Source organism: Triturus cristatus, chromosome 9, assembly GCF_964204655.1.
Source record: "Triturus cristatus chromosome 9, aTriCri1.1, whole genome shotgun sequence".
Lineage (NCBI taxonomy): Eukaryota > Metazoa > Chordata > Amphibia > Caudata > Salamandridae > Triturus > Triturus cristatus.
In genome coordinates, this window is record NC_140592.1 from 1,209,658,251 (window position 1) to 1,209,666,320 (window position 8,070).

Sequence of the window (8,070 nt, forward strand, 5' to 3'; positions counted from 1 at the left end):
TCTGCATGTATAGACATGTATTTTTGGGGGAAAGCATGAAGCTATCGAGGCAAAAAAGCTATCTCTAGGCTAGACCTAAAAAGTAACAAGTCAGGTAGGTATATAACAAATGTATGAAGGCAGATCCGGATAGTTGCAACCCACATTCTTCTATAAAATGCAGTTGTAAAGTTGCATTGACCTTTAGATGTATGGGCCCTTGTTATGAAAAGCATATTTTCTAAAAACCAATTTTGGGGTGTTTACCCAAATACAAGTAATTATTCCAACTGTGATGAAGTCCTCTCCTGTACCAATAGTGCTGCATAGTTCTAATAAGCCAGAATCAATGAAATGCGCATATGATCTCATACACACCACATAGACTCTCCCCTACCAGACTTTAGGAAGAAGCTCAAGACCTGGCTCTTCGACTGAACCCAGCCGCCCACGCCTGGATACCCTCACAGGTAATAAGCCACGCTTTCCAAGTACCAAGTGATTGAACCAATTTTTACACCCCCCCCCCACACACACACACACATCCCTGGCACCCATTTATACAGGGATTTACCACCTTAATCGGGGCACAGTCAGAAAAAATATGCAGGCAAAGTTTCACCAAGGAATACCCACTGTACAACCTGTCGGCTTTAGAGTGGTCTTCCCTTAAACCTTTTGCCTTACTCCTCCATGTTTGATGATCTCAGTTTCATTGCCCTTAGGCCTCTTTACCACTACTAACCAGTGCTAAAGTGCATGTGCTCTCGCCTTAAACATGGTTAAATTGACTTACACCAATCGGCATATTTAATTTACTTGTAAATCCCTAATAAAGTGGTACTGCATGTACCCAGTGCCTGTAAATAAAAAAGCTACTAGTGGGTTTGCGGCACTTCTTGTGCTACACACCTTTACTTTAAACATGTCTAAGGCCTGACATTGCATCTGTGTGTGCAGTTTCAAACTGCCATGTCAACCTGGCAAAGTAAACCTTTTGCCAGGCCTAAACCAATTTATATGTCACCCCTAGGGTAGGCCCTTATAGCCCATAGGACAGGGTGCAGTGTATTGTTGCACATGTACTTTTAACTTTTACATGTCCTGATAGTGAAAAGCTCTTAAATTCGTTTTCACTGCTGCAAGGCCTACCTCTCCAATAGTATAACATTGGGTTACCTTATTACATATAATAAGTGATAACTTGCAATTGGAAGCAGATAGGAATGTTGAGTTGGATACCTATGGAATTATAATTTAAAACCCTGTTTAATGGTAAAGTTGGATTGTGGGTCACAATTCTGGTAATGTCACTTTTAGAAAGTTCACATTTTCTTGTCCTAACTATTTGGTGCCTGCAGCGGGCATCCTGGGTCAAAGACTAGGTGTAGCTGCCAGATGGTCTTTGTGAATTGTTCCCAGACAGTGAGGTAAAGAGAAAATAGGTGTTGGCAAAATGAGCCAACTGTGACTTGATGGGTGTGGGGGGTGCTGTCACCTACCACACTTGAGCATCACAAATGCTCTGCCTGAGCACTCACAAAGAGTTTGACACTGGTCTTTTGTGACCCTAAACAAGCAGGGCCAGGGCAGGGAGGCAGGAAATTCCAAACACCTCTGCGGGCGGAAACCTCCAAAAGCTTCTACTTGAAAGCTGGCACCAGGTATAACAATTAGACCCTCAGACCCAATTCTTCAATACACCTGGACCTGTGGAAGCCTCTGAAGGACTGCTGTGCTGCTTTGCCAGAAGTACTGCTACTCTGCTGCCCTGCTGACTGAGAGAGAAGGACTGGACCTGCATCTTGAACCCAGGACCACCAGAGTGCCTCCAAGGGCTAGCTGTCTGGCCTTCTGATCAGAGCATCAGGTACAGAAAAGGCTCCAACCACCTTAAACCCTGCACCTGGACTCTGCCTGCTTTGAGTCTTGCTCCCAAAGTGGTGCCATCCTGATTCTTTGGAAGTGGGCATGAAGGTGCTCTGCGTAGCCCAACCTGTGGTCCAAGGAGAACTGAAGCAGCGCAACGCATCGACGTGCATCAAAACCGCAGCAGCACAACACATCCCTGATGCAGGACTCCACAGCTCCTCTGAATCACTGTTGCCTAACACATCCTCGATGTAGGACATTGCAGCCACCACTGGGTGACGTATTCTCACTGCGGGACTTCACAGTGCTTCACAACCTAGATTTAAGGTACTCTTTTCAGCGGGCCTAACCTAGTCCAATTATTCGGCCTATGCTCTATCGTGGTGAGCCTGAACTTGTGGCTTTGTCTTAGTCCGACGCGACTAGATAACCACAATTGGCGCTTTGTGCTTCTAAGCACTGTTTTCATTTACATATTTGAAATTGCATTTCTCCGGATTCTTCTATTTTAAGTTTTGTTGTTTTGATCTAAAATAATGTATTTAATTTGACTCCATCTTTCTATATTGGCATGTAATTGTTTGTATGTTGTGTTTTCACTTTATTACAGTTTGAAGCGCTGCATAAATACTTTACATGCTGCCTCTAATTTAAACCTGACTGTTTTGTGCCAAGCTACCAGAGGGTTATGTACAGGTTAATTTGGGGTCTGCTTGTGTTTCACCCGCTGACCAGCATTGTGGTTGCTGTTTGAGTAGGGTTTCACCCCCCCCTCAACCAGTAACCCAATTTTATACACCCACTTTTTAGCATTGATTCCCAGCAAATGCTGGGCATAATGTCAGAGACAGACATTAATCAAAGATGTTTAACAATTGGAAGCTTTTTTATGGAGCAGGAGCCAGAAAGGTTTTCTGAATCTCAACTGCAATATAACCATGGAAGGCCTTCAACTGAACCCCATCACTGACTCACTGAAGCCACAGGTCTCTGGTGCATATTTTAGTTGAGCACTTACAAATGGTCTCTGCTGGACCAAATTCCTGATATATGGCTTGTTATGATGACATCTAAGTCATTGGGAGAACACTCCACTGGATTCCAGTTGAACTATGGAACTGGTAGCTGGTGTGTGATGGTGTCTCTTGGTTTTGGTTGCTGTTTTTAGTTAACCAGTAGATTCCTTTTGTTTTCTTTGAGCTGGACATACATAGCCCAAATAAAGCAACTGCTTCCACTTGACACTGGTTTTAACTACTGAACTCTTCTTTTTGGACCTCTGACGAGACATTGAAGGGCGTTTTCGGTGAACAGCATACCACTCTGGTAGTCAATATTAGTAGCTAGTAGGTTATTACAAAAGAAAAAATGTCCGGTGCATTAGTTGTGTTAGGTTTGGGCTCTTGGTTTCATGCATGTTTAGTAGAGTTTGGAGTAGGGATAGAATGATAGGAATGGATTTGAAAGGGGGAGTTTGGAGTAGGGAGAGGCTGTTTAAGCTTCATACATTCATTTCTTACCCGCAGATAAACCCACATGACATCAATATGGCAGTGGCCGTTCCTCCTCCAACGCTCATTGTGCTTCATGCCCTCTCAGCAGAATTGGAGCCACCGCCAAGTGTCGCAACATTCATGCCCTTGTACAAAGCAAAAGGGCATTTAGTTCATCCCTCAAGAGAGAGGTCACCAGGATCAAGCCCACCAAAGGGTGCATCTGGATGAGAAACACTTCCTGTTACAAAGTGCATAAGTTGGTGTAAAATTAAGGAAGTGTGGGAGGGAAAGTCAAGGTCGCATTAAGTACCATGCCATTCTTCAAGCGCCTTAACTCTGTCTCCACCAGAGCTGCGGTGAAGCTGTGCCAGCAGCTCCTTTCCTCATCTCGGGCTCCAGCTTGGGTGGGTGCTGGGTTTCCGGGGAATCTCCTAGGGCTCCCTGGAAACACTCCAGGAAGCACAATGCGACATGCTACAGGTAGCAAATTTGGTGAGTTGAAACCAGCATCCAGTCATTAAGAAAATAGACCTCAAATACTCCTTTCTGCATTACATGAACCAACAATACCGATTCTAAACCAGCCAAAGCTCTACCAATACTTAAGGGATACTTGGCTCCTTCTCTGCTGGGAAGAATAAACTCTTTGGGGAATTAGAAACTCTTGGTCTGGTCTTGCAGCATTGTCTTTCACCCGTGCGTACCTGGATGGGCTTTCACTTGCTTTTAAATAAACATAGGCAAAACGCATGTTTTGATCAGTAGGAGCCACCAGTCTCTGTGGCAATCTTTGGTACGTGCAGCAGTTTTTAGCCCCTGCCCTTCCCTAGCTAATGGCCTGGTTTAGAGTTTGGCGGAAGAGTAACACCATCAGGAACGTACAGATATCCCATTGCCATATTAAGAGTGCACTATATCCTAATGCACTTATAATAAGGATTCCAGGATGTCTTCCATGTTTGAGATGTAGTGACCCGTCCGCCACTTATATGGAGTCCAGGATATCTTCCATGTTTGCGATGGAGTAATTTGTCCACCACTTATAATAAGGAGTCCAGGATGTCTTTCATGCTTGAGATGGAGTAACCCGTCCACCACTTATAATAAGGAGCCCAGGATATCTTCTGTGTTTAGATGGAGCAACCCTTGCACCACTTGTAAGGAGTCCAGTATGTCTTCTATGTGTGAGATGGGGGTAACCGGACTGTCACTTATAATGAGTCTAGGATGTCTTCTATGTTTGAGAAAAAGTAAGCCATTGGCTACTTATAATAAGGAGTCCAGGATATCCTCCATGTTTGAGATGGAGTAACCCGTCCTCCAAACGAGACCCAGAATCAGTAAAAAACCTTGGAGTAATACAAATAGACAAGTTGCGTCGAATGGATGGCAAAGTGGCAACAGTCACTTCCTCATGTACCTTTCAAATGCGGACAAATGTATGAAGATGACCTGCCACTGGTGCTTAGCCTCCCTTGGAACCCTCATGCAACTTCTAATACATCAGCAAGTAATTCCCCCACTCTCCTGTTAACGGATAATCTGGCTCAGAAGAGATGGTGGATGGCTGATGGCTAGTACCTGCTTTTTTTCTTATCAAAATTTTAAGACATATTCTTGATCTCCCACCTGTCCATCCCTGCTCTGAATGTGCTTCTCCAGTGGTGTCTAGATTACGGGTATTCTGTGCATCTGGCTGCAGCAGACAAATAGATGAACCCTCTCCAAATGGTGCAAAATGGCGGCTGCAAGACTGATGCCTGGCCTGGCCTGACCAGGAGCGATCACATGTCCTTACTCTACAGGCTCTTCATTGGTTACTGGCACGCAAAATAATTATTATTAAATTTATGACCATTGTGCGTAAGACCATGCATGAAACTCGCCTGATTTTGTGGCTTCGAAACTTCATTGGCATCTCCCTCGCCATTGCCCTGGAGCTCACCAGCCTTGCATTACTCGCTGTTTCTAAAATAATGCATGCCACTTTTAGTAGAAAGGTCTGTGCCATGGGTACCAGAGGGTACGTTAGGGGTAAAAAGGGCTGTGCCAGGGGTAGCAGAGTGAAAACTAGGTATAGCAAGGGCAGTGCTAGAGGTAGCAGAGGGCAATCCATATGTAGCATGGGCAGCACCAGGTGTGCCAGAGGGGAAGCAAGGTTAGCATGGGCAGACACAATCACAAAAAGGAGCACCAGGGGGTCAGTAGTCAGGTCGCCCCCCACTCAGCAAATATATCTCAAAAGAGACCTGACTTACTAAGAACAGTATATTGTAATTCAAAGGACCCGGTCCTTTGAATTACAATATACTGTTCTGAGTAAGTCAGGTCTCTTTTGAGATATATTAGCATGGGCAGAGCCAGGGGTAGCATGGGCAGCACCAGGGGTGCCAGAAGGCAAGCAGAGTTAGCATGTGCAGAGGCACTGCCAGGGGTACCAGAGGATAAGCTAGAGGTAAAAAGAGAAGAGCCAGGCCTACCAAAGAGCAAGTAAGGGGTATGCTAGCGGTAGCAAAGTTCCATTCAGGGGTAGTACGGACAGTACAAGTGGTAGCCAGGGTTGTACCAGGATGTCAAAGGGCGGTGCCAATGGTACCAAAAGTCAAGCCAGGAGTAGTCATCAGGACAAAAGTGAGTAGCAAAGGCTGGTCCGGGGTAGCCGAACACCAAACCTGAACTAAATCCACACTGCAAGGAAACAGCAGGAGTTGAAAAGAGGCGATGTGCTTACTCTGAGCACGGCTACGTCACTTCATGACCGGGAAGTGTAGGTTGGAGGACCCCGAGCGTGCGCATGCGCACACCCTTCTGATGGAAACTACGGCCGCTGCACTGGGTTCTCGCACTTTGGCACCCATGACATTGGTCTCCATTGAGATCACAATGACCACAGGAAGGGGAAACAAAAACGCATTATCATGTTTTGTGTCTTTCAAAGAGCTAAGGGCCCGCCCCAAGACGTACCAGCTGATGTTGAGTCTGAGCTTCTGGACTGCCCTGGAGTTTGTGTAATAATGCTCAGCTGCTTCAGTAAAACGTTTGTTTATTCTAGAAAATCTAGATGAAAATGAAAGCTTTGAGGGGTGTTTTGTTAAAACCCAAAATAATGGACTGAAACAAGTTTTTCTGAATTATTCTTGGCGATTGCGCCAGAGATTCAAGCCCTGACACTGTTAAAGTTCCCAATCAGGATCAGGGAATCCTTCAAACACCGGGAAGAAGAACATCTAAATGGACTTTGGATACAGACGGACACATTTATTTTTACGCACGGAGAGAAGTGATTTTCCCAGAATCCCAGATTGTTGAGCCGACACTGTTATTCATTTATCCATCTACCCATCCATCCTTTAACTCACCCATCCATCCATCTTTTCCCTCACATCCATCCACCTATCCTATTACACATTCACCTATGTCTGCCGAGTTGCAGACAGAAGAGGCCCACCAAGAACTACTCCCCAGCCATACCTACTAATGTTGTGGGTTCATGACACCCCACCATCCACCCTTTTACTCATCCAGCCTTTCACTCATCCAACTGTCCATCCTTTTACTTGGTCCAACCTCCATCCAGTTTGTTACCCCCCATCCAGCCACCTTTTCACTTAGCCATGCAAACGTTCACTCACTCATGCATCCATACTTTATCTCATCTATTCATTTTTTCACTCATCCATCCACCCATCCATTCTTTCACTCATCCATCCTTTCACTCATCCAACTATCCACCCTTTCAGTTGGTTCAGCCTCCATCCACCCTGTTACCCCATCCATCCACAATTTCACTCAGCCGTGCATACTTTCGCTCACTCATGCATCCATACTTTCTCATCCATCCACCCTTTCATTCATCCATCCATTCTTTCACTCATCCATACTTCCACTCATTCATTCATCTACCCATCCACCTTTTCAATCACACACCCATACAACCACTCACTCATCCATTCATTCATTCATTCACTCACCCACCCACCCACGATATTTATAAGCCTTTGTCTGCCTAGCTGCAGACAGAAGAGACCCACCCAGAACTGTAGCTGCTAACGCGGGGGGTTCACAACGCCCCTGTTTTAAACTTGAGTCTTTTGTGGCACCGTTTTTAATGTCTAGACAATGTATATAGTGTGCTCTAATGTTTTTTTAAAAGGAAAGGGTGTGCTTCGCTCAAGCGCTTTGCCAAGACCAAATGACATGTTGTGCAAAGCTGTTACCTCAGTGCTGCGATATGGAGTCAAAATGAGGAGAAGTTGCGTGTCCTGTTTTACCTAAATGGAATGTTAAGATTATGACTCTCACAGCACCTTTAAGAGTTTGTCCGATCTCACTGCAAGATGGCGAGAGGAAGGGCTGCCTTAAACATTCGTGGCACGCAATTGTACAAATACCTGGGCCAAGCGATTAGTTCTCAGGATTAGTGTATGATGAAGAAATTGCTTTATGCTGTTAATATTTTTAAGGAAAGTGTTTTCCAAAATAAAATAAACTGAAAAGGTTTGAATTTTACCCATGTCAGGCTGGCCCTTGCACATATAAAGATGTTATCAAATAAACGCTCATCTTTTATGTTGCTGTTTTTAAATTGTGCTGTTAAAACACCATCCTCGGTGTATTCATAATTGTGTTTTTCGGTATTAAATGTATTTTTCGGGGGGGAAATGGAATTATGAACAGAACAAAAACCTAAAATAAATAAATGTAAAACATAAAAACCTAGTTT